This window comes from Bos mutus, chromosome 5 (genome assembly GCF_027580195.1).
Source record: "Bos mutus isolate GX-2022 chromosome 5, NWIPB_WYAK_1.1, whole genome shotgun sequence".
Taxonomy (NCBI): Eukaryota; Metazoa; Chordata; class Mammalia; order Artiodactyla; family Bovidae; genus Bos; species Bos mutus.
The window spans coordinates 38,504,641-38,517,344 of record NC_091621.1 but is presented as its reverse complement, the minus strand read 5'-3'; the positions used below and the strand labels follow the sequence as shown (position 1 = coordinate 38,517,344).

General features: G+C 40.6%; 1 protein-coding gene across 2 annotated transcripts in view; it reads left to right on the top strand.

Moving 5' to 3' along the window:
- Positions 1-12,704, top strand: part of SLC38A1 (solute carrier family 38 member 1) — a 78,600-nt gene that overhangs the window by 30,502 nt on the left and 35,394 nt on the right. The window lies entirely within an intron of this gene.

Below are 12,704 nucleotides of genomic sequence, written 5' to 3'. Positions count from 1 at the left end.
GTTTCTGTTCATACCCAGAAGACACTGGAAATACTTTTAAATGGTTCTTACTTCTTTTTATGTTTTACTAGTGTGACTATTTTATAGTGCATACTTTTGTATTGTTTGTTTGAATGGTTTTTTTCCAAGGAGCACCTAATGTTTGTACAGCTAAAAAAATAGAAAATCATTTTATTAATCAAAAATACCAAAATAAGTACTTGTGAAAAGGATAAAAGATTTGAAAATAGCACTTGTATTTTTGGACTCTTGACTTGTCACTTTAAATCTCAGCTAAATGGTGAAAATATTAAGAGGTGTTTAATCCATCCAGTCACCACTTTGGTATTTGAATTGCTGTGGGATATAAACTATATCCAAAGGTAACTGCAAATTTGTTTGTAAGAAACGTTCAAGAAGCAAAGAAGTTTTCAGTGTTTTAAAGATGAGAAAATAGGGTGTACTTTCTCCCTGAGATTCAGTGAAAAGAAAATGGGCAGTTTTCTTTCACAATAAGTTCATCTCAAACTGTTGAAGAAGACTTTCTGCAAATGTACAGAGGGCTTAATTTCAGTTGGAATGAGATGGCAGATCATTGCAGTCATCGTTCATACGAGGAAAATTCCTACCCAGTCTGATTCCCCTCTCACACCTCAAAGGAGTATCAGTGGTGCTTTGCCTGATGAGGCTGGTACAAAATGCCCTTCTCCTGGGATCTTGCCTTTTTGCCCCTGATGACACTCCCACTCTTCACTGGGTTTGCCCAGTAGTCCTCATTGTTGTATCCATCATTTCTTTGGAAGCAGTTCTGAAAAGACTACTAACCCTGCAAATTGTGTTTATTTCTTTAGAAAGACTTAGAAAACTGACAGAAGTACATTGCTACCCATCCCACACTACTCAGGCATCAGAAATTTCCATCCAGGCTGTGCTGTAGGGATTAATATTCTTACTTTTGTGTGTAAACCCATTAGAGGTGTCCTTCCTAGAATCAGAGAAACTCTGTGTAGGACAGTGAATCTAATATGTTGCCTTCCTTTTGTCAGCCTCTTCTCTTTATTGCCCAGATCGAATCTTTCTGGGTGGTCTTTCTGTGTATGTATATCCTGAGCCAAGTGCTAGGTTTTAAAATGACGGAAGTTGAACAAAATATTTCTATGGTGATATTTTTTTTGTATATGTGAAACTCTGACCCTGTGAGGATGCCATGGATGGAGTTTGAGTAGCTGTTACTTGTGATTTTCAGTGCGTTGGCATGAAACACCTGACTGCTAGTCTCTGCTTCTAAATGGTTATGTAGTCCAGCAAGTAACTTAGCTACTGTGAGCTGGAATTCCCTGTGCTTTGAAGCAAGAAAATTGCACTAGAAAAAAAATCTCACAACCCTATTTACCTCCAGAACCCTATAGTTCTGTGACAATTTTCAGTTATTCCAAAGCTGGAAGTAAGTTTGGTTCAGATGTAAGTGTTTCACATTGATTTCTTTCTTTTTAGCTATTGTAATATACAAAGTGTCAATTCTTTAAGGAGGATAATGAGAAAACTCTTGTGGCTTATACTCTATGCCAGGAACTACTCAGAGTGTTTTAAGCTGAGTCCTGACGAGTCTATGAGGCAGGTACTACTGTCCGTTCCCAGTTTCAGAGATAATGCAACTGGTGCTTGGAGAGTAGACCTTTACTCTGGAATCTCTCTTTGCCACCATCCTGGTAATTCCCTCCTCCTTTCTTCTCTGCTAGATCCTTTGTTCCCTGCATTTTCATTTCTTGCTGTTTCTGGATTTACTTCCTTTTTGCTGCTGAGAAAGGGTAAATAAAAATAAAATTTCTGAGCCCTTCATATCTGAAAAATATTTTTATTCTGCCTTCATCGTTGATTGGTAGTTTGGCTAGATATAAACTCTCTATTGGCAGTCATTTTCCTTCATAACTTGGAAGGCATTGCTTCATTCCTTCCTAGTTTTTTTTCTGTTATGAAGTCAAAATGCTTCTGATTCCGGATCTTTTATATATAGCCAGGGTTTTTGTTTTTACTTTGTCTTTCCTGGAAACTTGCCAAATCTCTTTGTTCCCAATGTTCTGAAGTTTCACAATGATGTATCTTGCTATGTATCTCTTTTCATCCATTGTCTCAGGCAACTGGTACAGCTTTTCTTTTAGAAATTTATGCTCTTCAGTTCTGGAACATCTTCTTACATTGTTGTCTTGATGAATTTCTTCCTGCTCTTTCTCTTTTTCTCTCTTTCTAAAACTGTTACCAAGATTTTAGACCTTCTGGACTAGCCCTCTAACTTTTTATTCTTTTCTTTATTTAATTTGTATACTTTTTCACTGTACTTTCTGGGATATGCCATCAAGTTTTTCTCCAACTCTTTACTGAATGTTTTATTTTTTCTTATTTTTTATTTACAGGAGGTTTTAAACATTCTTTGAATGTTCCTTTTTTTATATTATTTTATTTCTGTTTTATGATTTCATTGTTTTCCCTGAGGATTCTAGTGATCATTTTTCTCAGTTATGGAAAATTTCAAACACCAAGTTCAGTTCAGTTTAGTCGCTCAGTCATGTCCGACTCTTTGTAACCCCATGAATCGCAGCACGCCAGGCCTCCCTGTCCATCACCAACTCCCGGAGTTCACTCAGACTCACATCCATCGAGTCAGTGATGCCATCCAGCCATCTCATCCTCTGTCGTCCCCTTCTCCTCCTGCCCCTAATCCCTCCCAGCATCAGAGTCTTTTCCAATGAGTCACCTCTTCCAATGAGGTGGCCAAACTACTGGAGTTTCAGCTTTAGTATCATTCCTTCCAAAGAACACCCAGGGCTGATCTCCTTCAGAATGGACTGGTTGGATCTCCTTGCAGTCCAAGGGACTCTCAAGAGTCTGCTCCAACACCACAGTTCAAAAGCATCAATTCTTCGGTGCTCAGCCTTCTTCACAGTTCAACTCTCACATCCATACATGACCATAGGAAAAACCATAGCCTTGACTAGATGGACCTTTGTTGGCAAAGTAATGTCTCTGCTTTTCAATATGCTATCTAGGTTGGTCATAACTTTCCTTCCAAGGAGTAAGCGTCTTTTAATTTCATGGCTGCAGTCACCATCTGCAGTGATTTTGGAGCCCCCAAAAATAAAGTCTGACACTGTTTCCACTGTTACCCCATCTATTTCCCATGAAGTGATGGGACCGGATGCCATGATCTTCGTTTAGAGAATCTAAAAGCTTCCCTTCTTCCCTTTATCTCATGACCTTGCTTGTTTAGTCAGCCCCTTTCCCAGGTTGTCTTGAAGCAAATCCAAGACATCATTTCATTCAAAAATATTTCAGTGTATTTCACTAATATATAAGGGCTGTAAAACATAACCATAATATGTCATACCCCCAAAATTAACCATAGTTCCTTAATATCATCAAATATCGAAACTATATTTAAATTGCTCTGATTATCTCATTTTAAAAAAACAATTGGATTGTTCACATCAATACTCAAATAAGGTCCATACAGTATGAGTGTTTGGTATGTGGTTTAAGTCTCTGAGTCTGTAGGCCCCCCATTCTCTTGTATTCTCTTCTGTGCAATTTATTTGTTCAAGAAACTAGGCCATTTGTCCTACAGAGTTTCTATAATCTGAGTTCTGCTGATGATTGTACTCTTGTGATGCAAGTTGACTTTTCTGTTTTGGACGCTTTCATTTTAGAACCTTTCCTTAGATGTCAGGTTGTCCCTCTCTGTCTGCTGTATTCAAGAATTGCCAGGGGGTGGGGGGAGAACGAGGCTAATTGAAATCTGGTATACATGAGTGGGGCTTGTTGGAAATAGCTTAACTAAAGATGCTGTCAGTAGCCCTTTTCTTGGGGAACCAGCCATGTCAGTTTCTCCTTGGCTGTTCACATCACCCAGAGATCTTCCTGTAAGGCCTGGACGTTGCTGCCGTCTTTCTTGGGACCAAGTAGACGGAAATGGCTTGGGGGAATATCTCTGTGCATGTGCACCCAATCCTGGTTTTCATTGCAGTACCCCTCCCCGACAAGTTGTGCTGGGTCTCTCACTTGGAGACTTACAGTTTATACTCTTCAGAGAATATTTTTTTTGCCTATATGGGAGAGGAACAGTCAGCTCAATTTACAGAGTAGATACCTGGTCTGAGGAATTTGGCTATTTCTTGAAGTTTGACAGATCCTCTTTATTGAAGCTCATCGTGTTCATTGTTGCCCACTTCCAGTAATGCCCCCAGGGCCTTTTGGGAATTCTCTGGTGTAAACTGGCTTGGCTTTCTCCACTGCAAATTTAGCTTTCAGATCTGTCTGCTTTCCAGCTTCTGAAACTTTGTAATTGTCTCTTCTCTCCTATTCTTACTATCCTAGCAGTTTTGTGCCTTTAAAAAAAATCCCTTTACAGGTTTATTGAAGCAGGGGAAGCCTTAGTAAATTCCAGCATTCCATCAACCATTCCTGAAACGTGGTTGATTTTTAGTTACACTGGTTCAGGGAGAAGTCTTGTCTTATGACTCTTCAGTTTCTTATTGAGGCGAAGACTTAGATAACGGTGACTTTTATAGTTGTAGGAAGATCTCCTCTGGATAAAACCATCATAGGTTGGTTGGTTCTTTGCAAGATCCATGAATAGCCAGCACCACACACCAAATCTTCAGGGTAAAGCCCTTGAAGGTAGTTGTATAGAGACCCAAACTTACAAGTTTTTCACAGAAGGCAGAACTCTCCTACCTCAGAACAAGGGTTCACTCTGTGTTGTAAAACCAGCTGCTCCCACAGCTGCTCAAAGCCAAGAAGCAGTTGGCAGGATGAAGATAATTCATGTGGTACAGGGCCCTGTTCCAGACTCTTATTGGCCAACACCGAGAAGGAGTCCAAGCCTGCCCAGGCTTCTTTAGAAAAGCAGCTGGGAAGGCTCCTCTGTGTCTCACTGAGGCTGGGTGCCGGACTCTTCACTGGGGTCATCTGGAAACTTGCTGGGGTGCTTGCTTTTTCTTGGATGAGACTAGGGCTTATTTGGGGGACCTGACTATAATGGCTATCATTCATGTTTAAAGCACATCTGATTCAGTGAATTCTGCCCTATTATAAGAATACTGTGAGGATTTGTGTTATCCAGAGCCTTTCTGAGGCCTTATATTGGCATCTTAAGAAACAGGAAATACGGTCATGGGGACTCTCAGCTTACAGTTGTTCTGAATGTATATGTTCTTTGTTAAAAAAAATAAATAAATAATGGGGCTGTTCCCTGAAGCAGCAATTTGGGGATGTGCTGAGGCACAGCGTCAAAGTGTTAGTTGCTCAGTCGTATCCAACTTTTTGCAACTCCGTGGACTGTAGCCTCTGTCTGTGGAATTCTCCTGGCAAGAATACTGGAGTCATGGCCATTCCCTTCTCCAGGGAATCTTCCCTACTCAGGGACTGAACCCAGAACTCCTACATTGCAGGCAGAATCTTTACCATATGAGCCACCAGGGAAGCCCATCAAAGTAAGGGTGAGATGCTCCTATCTAATCGAGTTTTCCTAAGAGTGGGGTCCAAGGGAAAGGCAATGGATGCTGAAGAAATCTCTCTGCACTGTATCCTCCTCCTCTCTTGCTAATCTCTTTGCACAGCTTCCCCATAAATTCATTATAGCAAAACTAGGAATTAAAAGTAAATATTAGCATGGAAGAATGATGGCTTTTGTTTTGTTTGTTATTTCACATTCAGTTCAGTTCAGTCGCTCAGTTGTGTCCAACTCTTTGCGACCCCATGAATTGCAACACACCAGGCCTCCCTGCCCATCCCCAACTCCTCGAGTTTACTCAAACTCACATCCATCCAGTCGGTGATGCCATCCAGCCATCTCATCCTCTGTCATTTCCTCCTGCCCCCAACCTCTCCCACCATCAGAGTCTTTTCCAATGAGTCAACTCTTCCAATGAGGTGGCCAAAGTACTGGAGTTTCAGCTTTAGCATCATTCCTTCCAAAGAAATCCCAGGGCTGATCTCCTTCAGAATGGACTGGTTGGATCTCCTTGCAGTCCAAGGGACTCTCAAGAGTCTTCTCAACACCACAGTTCAAAAGCATCAATTCTTCAGTGCTCAGCTTTCTTTATAGTCCAACTCTCACATCCATACATGACCACAGGAAAAACCATAGCCTTGACTAGACGGATCTTTGTTGGCAAAGTAGTGTCTCTGCTTTTCAATGTGCTATCTAGGTTGGTCATAACTTTCCTTCCAAGGAGTAAGCACCTTTTAATTTCATGGCTGCAGTCACCATCTGCAGTGATTTTGGAGCCCCCAAAAAATGAAGTCTGACACTGTTCCACTGTTTGCCCATCTATTTCCCATGAAATGATGGGACCAGGTGCCATGATCTTTGTTTCTGAATGTTGATCTTTAAGCCAACTTTTTCACTCTTCTCCTTCACTTTCATCAAGAGGCTTTTTAGTTCCTCTTCACTTTCTGCCATAAGGCTGGTGTCATCTGCATATCTGAGGTTACTGAGATTTCTCCCAGCAATCTTGATTCCAGCTTGTGCTTCTTCCAGCCTAGCGTTTCTCATTACCATTTCCCAAAACAGGAAAGTTGCATTTTCTGAAGATTTCTATTAAAGGCCTACATTTTATAGAAAATTAATCTCTAAAGAACATGTCATCTCACTGTGCCAGGTTAATGAGAAGTTAATTACACTATATAGAAGCTGATAAAGTAATAAATGCTTTATATTTTTCCTTAACTTCTTAGCATGTATTATTATTTTAATCATGTAACCTTTAAGTTTAAAACCATGAAAAAGAAGAATGTAATTCATGATATTCCTAGGAGCTCAAAGAGATATCACAGTTTATTGTAAACACTGAGTTTGTAAACTATCTGTTCAAAATGATCGTTGTGAAATAACATTATAATCTGTGTGGAGTAATAATTTAAATTTTATTTTGGTTGATTATTACTCCTGCCTATTTTTGGTGTTTTCCATTTTCTGTCTCACTTAGGTAGTGGTGATGAGAATAAAAAGGATAATGTCTAAAAGCACACTTTGAAAAGTGACATGCAATAAAACATGTATTAATTAGTAATGACCCCATCAGGCTCCTTTAAGAAACTAATGAGTGTGTGTATAGACGAGCAGGAAAGAGAGAGAGAGGGAGATGGAGAGATAACCAGGAGTGGCTGGTACATAGTAACACTATGTACTAAGCATTTGCTAAAGTATTAACTAGGTAGCTACTAAATAGTAGGTAACATTTGTTGAACGGTAACTATATATACCATATTATCTCATCTAATCCCCACAGCAACACTATGAAGTAAATATTACCCCCATTTTAATGATGAAGTAACTGATGTTTAATAACACCTTAGAAAGTAGGGGAGCCAGAGTTGCATTCAGAATCTCTTGACTCTAGAACCTGAGTGACCTAAAACACTGTACTGCCTTTTAGTGATGCCTTCAGAAGCCAAACTTACATTATTAATGTACTTCTTGAGACAAATCTTATTCTTATCAATGGGTACTTGCAAGTTAATCCCTTATCTCTTGAAAAATCAGTAATACAAAAAATCAGTAATACAAAATACCTTGTAAAATCAGTCAGTATTCTTGAACTACTTTACTGCTGTTCCACCAAGAACCATCACCCACCTTTTTTGTAATGGAAATAGTTCAGGAATACCAAGGATACCAAATTGTGTATCAGGGGTGGTCAAGTTCCTGGTCTCAGCAAGTATAATACATGCCTCATGTGTTCAGTCACCTAGTCATATCTGACTCTTTGTGACCCTGTGGACTGTAGGCTGCTAGGCTCCTCTGTCCATGGGATTTCCCAGGCAAGAATTCTGAAATGGGTTACCATTTCCTCCTCCTGGGGATTTTCCCAGTCCTAAGCTGGGTCTCCTGTGGCTCTGTACTGGCAGGGGGATTCTTTACCACATGAGCCGCCTGGGACACCCTATACAAGCCTCAAGTATATTGTAAAACCAGTAGGCTTTGTGAACTGCTTCATATTTGTCTTTATGTGTACTTGCCTTTGCCTCATGTACTATTTAAGATTGCTCACTGCCCTTGAACCTAATTCCTTCCAGGACTTTAACTAAATTTTTTGTAATTAAGAATTGAAAACCAAGAAATAGCAAAGTCAAATAACATCAAGTTCATTATTAGGGAATTGGTTAAATAACCATAATAGTTCCATGAAATGGAATATTCAGTTCAGTTCAGTTCAGTCACTCAGTCGTGTCCGACTCTTTGCGACCCCATGAATCGCAGCACGCCAGGCCTCCCTGTCCATCACCAACTCCTGGAGTTCATCCAGACTCACGTCCATTGAGTCAGTGATGCCATCCAGCCATCTCATCCTCTGTCGTCCCCTTCTCCTCCTGCCCCCAATCCCTCCCAGAATCAGAGTCTTTTCCAATGAATCAACTCTTCGCATGAGGTGGCCAAAGTACTGGAGTTTCAGCTTTAGCATCATTCCTTCCAAAGAAATCCCAGGGCTGATCTCCTTCAGAATGGACTGGTTGGATCTCCTTGCAGTCCAAGGGACTCTCAAGAGTCTTCTCCAACACCACAGTTCAAAAGCATCAATTTTTTGGCACTCAGCCTTCTTCACAGTCCAACTCTCACATCTATACATGACCACAGGAAAAACCATAGCCTTGACTAGACAAACCTTTGTTGGCAAAGTAATGTCTCTGCTTTTGAATATGCTCTCTAGGTTGGACATAACTTTCCTTCCAAGGAGTAAGTGTCTTTTAATTTCATGGCTGCAGTCACTATCTGCAGTGATTTTGGAGCCCCCCAAAATAAAGTCTGACACTGTTTCCACTGTTTGCCCATCTATTTCCCATTAGACTACTATTTATAAGAGTGAAATAGACTTATATGTCCTGCTATGGAGAAATTTTCCAGGGATGTTATTATGTAGAAGCAAACTGAATATTGGGTGGAAGTGAGCATGGGGATAGATTGAGTATATGTACGTATATTACATAGACTTTGTGGGGAAGGTTCACAAGAAAACTGTTGACAGTGGCTACTTTGGGAGTGTGACACAGGGCCTAGGGGTGGAATGGGAGTGGAAAGTTTACACTCCTTAACGTATCTTTTTCACCATATACTTTAGGGGAAGAAATTAGTTAAGAAATTGTTTTTTAAAGAACTTAAAACTACTGCAATGAGACTTTTTCTCTTACCTTCAGAAAACTTGAGAAAAAAAAAAAATTCAGTGTGATTATTTAGACCACAAGAGCTAGAATGAGCCATCAGTACAGTGCCACCTGCTCCAATCTGCATTTTCCCTTCATCTCCCTGCAGACTGCCTCTGCATCAGCCACAGAGGCCACCGGGACTGTGCGTATCATCTCGGCCTTTCCACTACCCAGTGGGGGCCACCCCACTCCCGTACCATCCCTGTGCTTCTGAATCCTGACATTCCTCTAAGACCCAGGCCAGATGCCATCTCCAAAAAGGTTTCTCTGATCCTCCAAGATAGAGGGAAGGATCTCCCTTTCTTCTTTTTTTGGTGTAGCCTTTATAGCAAATAGCACTTCCATTATTTAGGGCTTCTCAGGTGACGCAGTGGTAAAGAGTCTGCCTGCCAGTGTCAGAGACACAAGAAATATGGGTTCAATCCCTGGATTGAGAAGATCCCCTGGAGTAGAAAATGGAAGCTCACTCCAGTATTGCCTAGAAAATGGACAGAGGAGCCTGGTGGGCTACCATCCATGGGCTCTCCCAAGAGTTGGACATGACTTAGCAACTCAGCACAGCACACATACTTCCATTATTTAGGCATATACTGTTTCCTGTTGAGCACTGATCCCTACAAGGGCAGGATTAATGTCTAATTCTTCCTTATTCTCCCCCTCACCACAAAATCCAAAACAGTGCTTGCCTATAGCTGATCTCAATAAAGTTTTCCTGAAATGAATGAATGACTATGTGAGAATTAGCTTAGTCTTACAAAGGCTTTAGGGCAAACAATGTCCCTTATAATTTTGCAAACTTATCAGAAGGAAAAAAGTCAACTATGAGATTTAGTTCACCCTCCAATTTTAAGTAGGCTGTGGAGATGTAATGAAAATTAGAGAAGGTTAGCAAGGGACTCACCACCCTTTGGTTACTTTCCTGGGAATGCCTCTTTCATTTGAAAAATCAAAATAGAGACTGTTAAGAATTACTATGAGGTTAGCACTGCATTGCTAAAAGGGCATTTATTGCTAAATTGCTGTTTGCAGAAAGGACAGTAATTTTCATTGTTAGTTTACAGCAATTACCTTCACTTTGTGGTGGATTGTTTGTTCCAATTGTAGGTAAAGTCCCTCTCTTAATATTTACCTTTGTAGATGGTTATCACTATCCTACCACCAAAAAGATGCAATACCGTATTGCCTATAATCACAGTGTTTGCAAACAAATCAGTAAATAGCCATTCAGTAAAGATAAATCTAAAAAATGAGGAATGCTATAAGCCAAGATCAGACTACCAGATGCCTTCTCTAGTGTTTTACAATTCAGCCTGCATAAGGGGTAGGCAGAAATGGAATTAGAACAACAGACTCATCAACACATTGCCCTAAATCCTGTTCATATATTACGGTTATTTGATCATTACTGTCGTGTCACAAATATGGGCTTCTTGTTCTATCAGGAGATTTGCTGTCTTAAACAACTGCCTCAGCATAGCTCTCTGGAGTCTCTCAATCTTTTTCTGCAAATTTTACCAAATTGGAGTGAGGTTGCAGTGTACCTTTGCAAATATTCTGCATGGTCTTGAACTTTCATTGCTTTATTACTTTAGATACATTCCTAAAAGTTTGAATCATACCCACCAAAGATGATAATTTTCCTCTTAGCCATAACAAAGAGGGTCTGTGTGATATTTATCAAATCATTCCTGGTAAATGTTGAGTTGTCTTCTCTAGGGGCTCTGAAGCAGGCAGTTCTTGGCCTCCTAAGGAAAGACCAAATTGGATGTTGTGATATCAAAACAGGCACAATAAAGAGGAAGTCAATAGGAAATGCTGCTCTTCTGATGATCCTAGGAGGTCCCTGGGTAGAGGCTCACTCATCTTCCATCTTGTCAGTCACTTACTTGTTTTCAAAATTCTTTGAGTTATGGTCTCCGTTCCTTGGAAATGATTTGAAGAGAAAATTGTTATCCTTCAGCTGGCAGCAAATATCATTGGCCTCAGAGTCTCTTGTTTGGGAATAATGATACTGGAAGGGGAGCAGTGGTACATTCAGGCTTGCCAGCATTTGGAATACATGTAGAAAGGACAGTAGTAGTGCCCTTGAACTCTATTGAAATTCACTGGATGAGGAAGCTTTTCAGAAATGGGGAAATAGGAAAGGGGTTAGTGTTGTGCTAAAAATGAGTGCCTATTTTGTAAACAGAAGGAGTTGGCAAGTGTAAGAGATCGGTCCCACCCACTGTTTTTAAAAATTGAGCAGTTATGCTTCGTTGATGAATCATCTGAGATGTGTCTGATAAGGGCTTCCAAGAAGTCGATGCTCTTGGCCCCAGAGGTATAGGAGTGGTGTGCGTGTGAGTGTGCACGTGTGCATAAACACGCAGTACGTACACTGAGTCTTCACTCAGGTCTTCCTATGCTGAGTTGCATCCAGGGCCCTGGTGCTACCCAAGGGCAGCAGTGTGGCCCCATTTTGGAGCCCTGTGTTTTTCTTAGTCTGCATGAAGCAGCTTAACTAAACTGTCTGAGGTTTTAACAGTACTATTCATGGCCATGATGCATAGAATGCCTTTAACGTTTACTCTTCTGGGTTACAGTAAGACAGATGTGTCACACAGTAGGTCCACACAGTCCAGAAATTTGGATTTTCCAGAGTAGCTTGAACTCACAGAGTAGCAGGCAGTTTAGTAGATTGGAAAACTGCCCTGGCGTGGGCCAGTTAGTCTGGCTTTGTTCTATGGCCCCAGGCTTCACCTTTGGTCAGGCACACTGTATCAGTGATCTACATCTGTATCAGGGTCAGCAAACTATAGTCCACAGACAAAAGCCACCTGCAGCCTCTATTTGTATGGCTTGCTAGACGAGAATGGCTTAAATTTTTTTTTAAGGGTTAAAAAATGAAGATACCTATAAAGTATGCATTGTTTCATGGAGTCTTTATAACAATTCTATTTAGCATCCCATTTTACAAATAAAGAAGCTAAGAGTTACAGAGGCTAAGTAACTTGCCCAGGATGACACCAGTTGGGAGTGGGAGAGGGGACGGGAGGGCAATGATGATGTATTCCTCTTAACTCACCTTAAGTGTATGGGTTGTTACCTTGGAAACAGAAAAAGTGTGAATTGAGCCTGTATTCCACTATTCCTACTGGAATGGAAGTCCACACAGCCCATCAAGTATAGCAGATTCCTTTACCTAATGGTTATATGGAATTCTTTTGTCACTCAGGGGTCACATCTTTAGAGTGTAATAAAGGAGGCATCATTTTGAAAGGTAAGGATATAGTTTTGAGGAGAAGGGAAGCCACAAGGAAGTGATCCTTGTGGAATGGAAGGAGGCCATTTCTCAAGTTAAAAATGGAGCGCTCACAAAACCCACAACCTTCTATCAATAACTATAGTCAAAAAACAGGAAGTGGTGGCACATGGCTTTCTTGCTGATACAACTTCCTCATTTAAACTCAGACCTCCTCCTAACTTTCTTAGCTTCTCAAAAGCATCAACTAAACTGATAAACTCTATTTCTATCTACGTAAAAACTT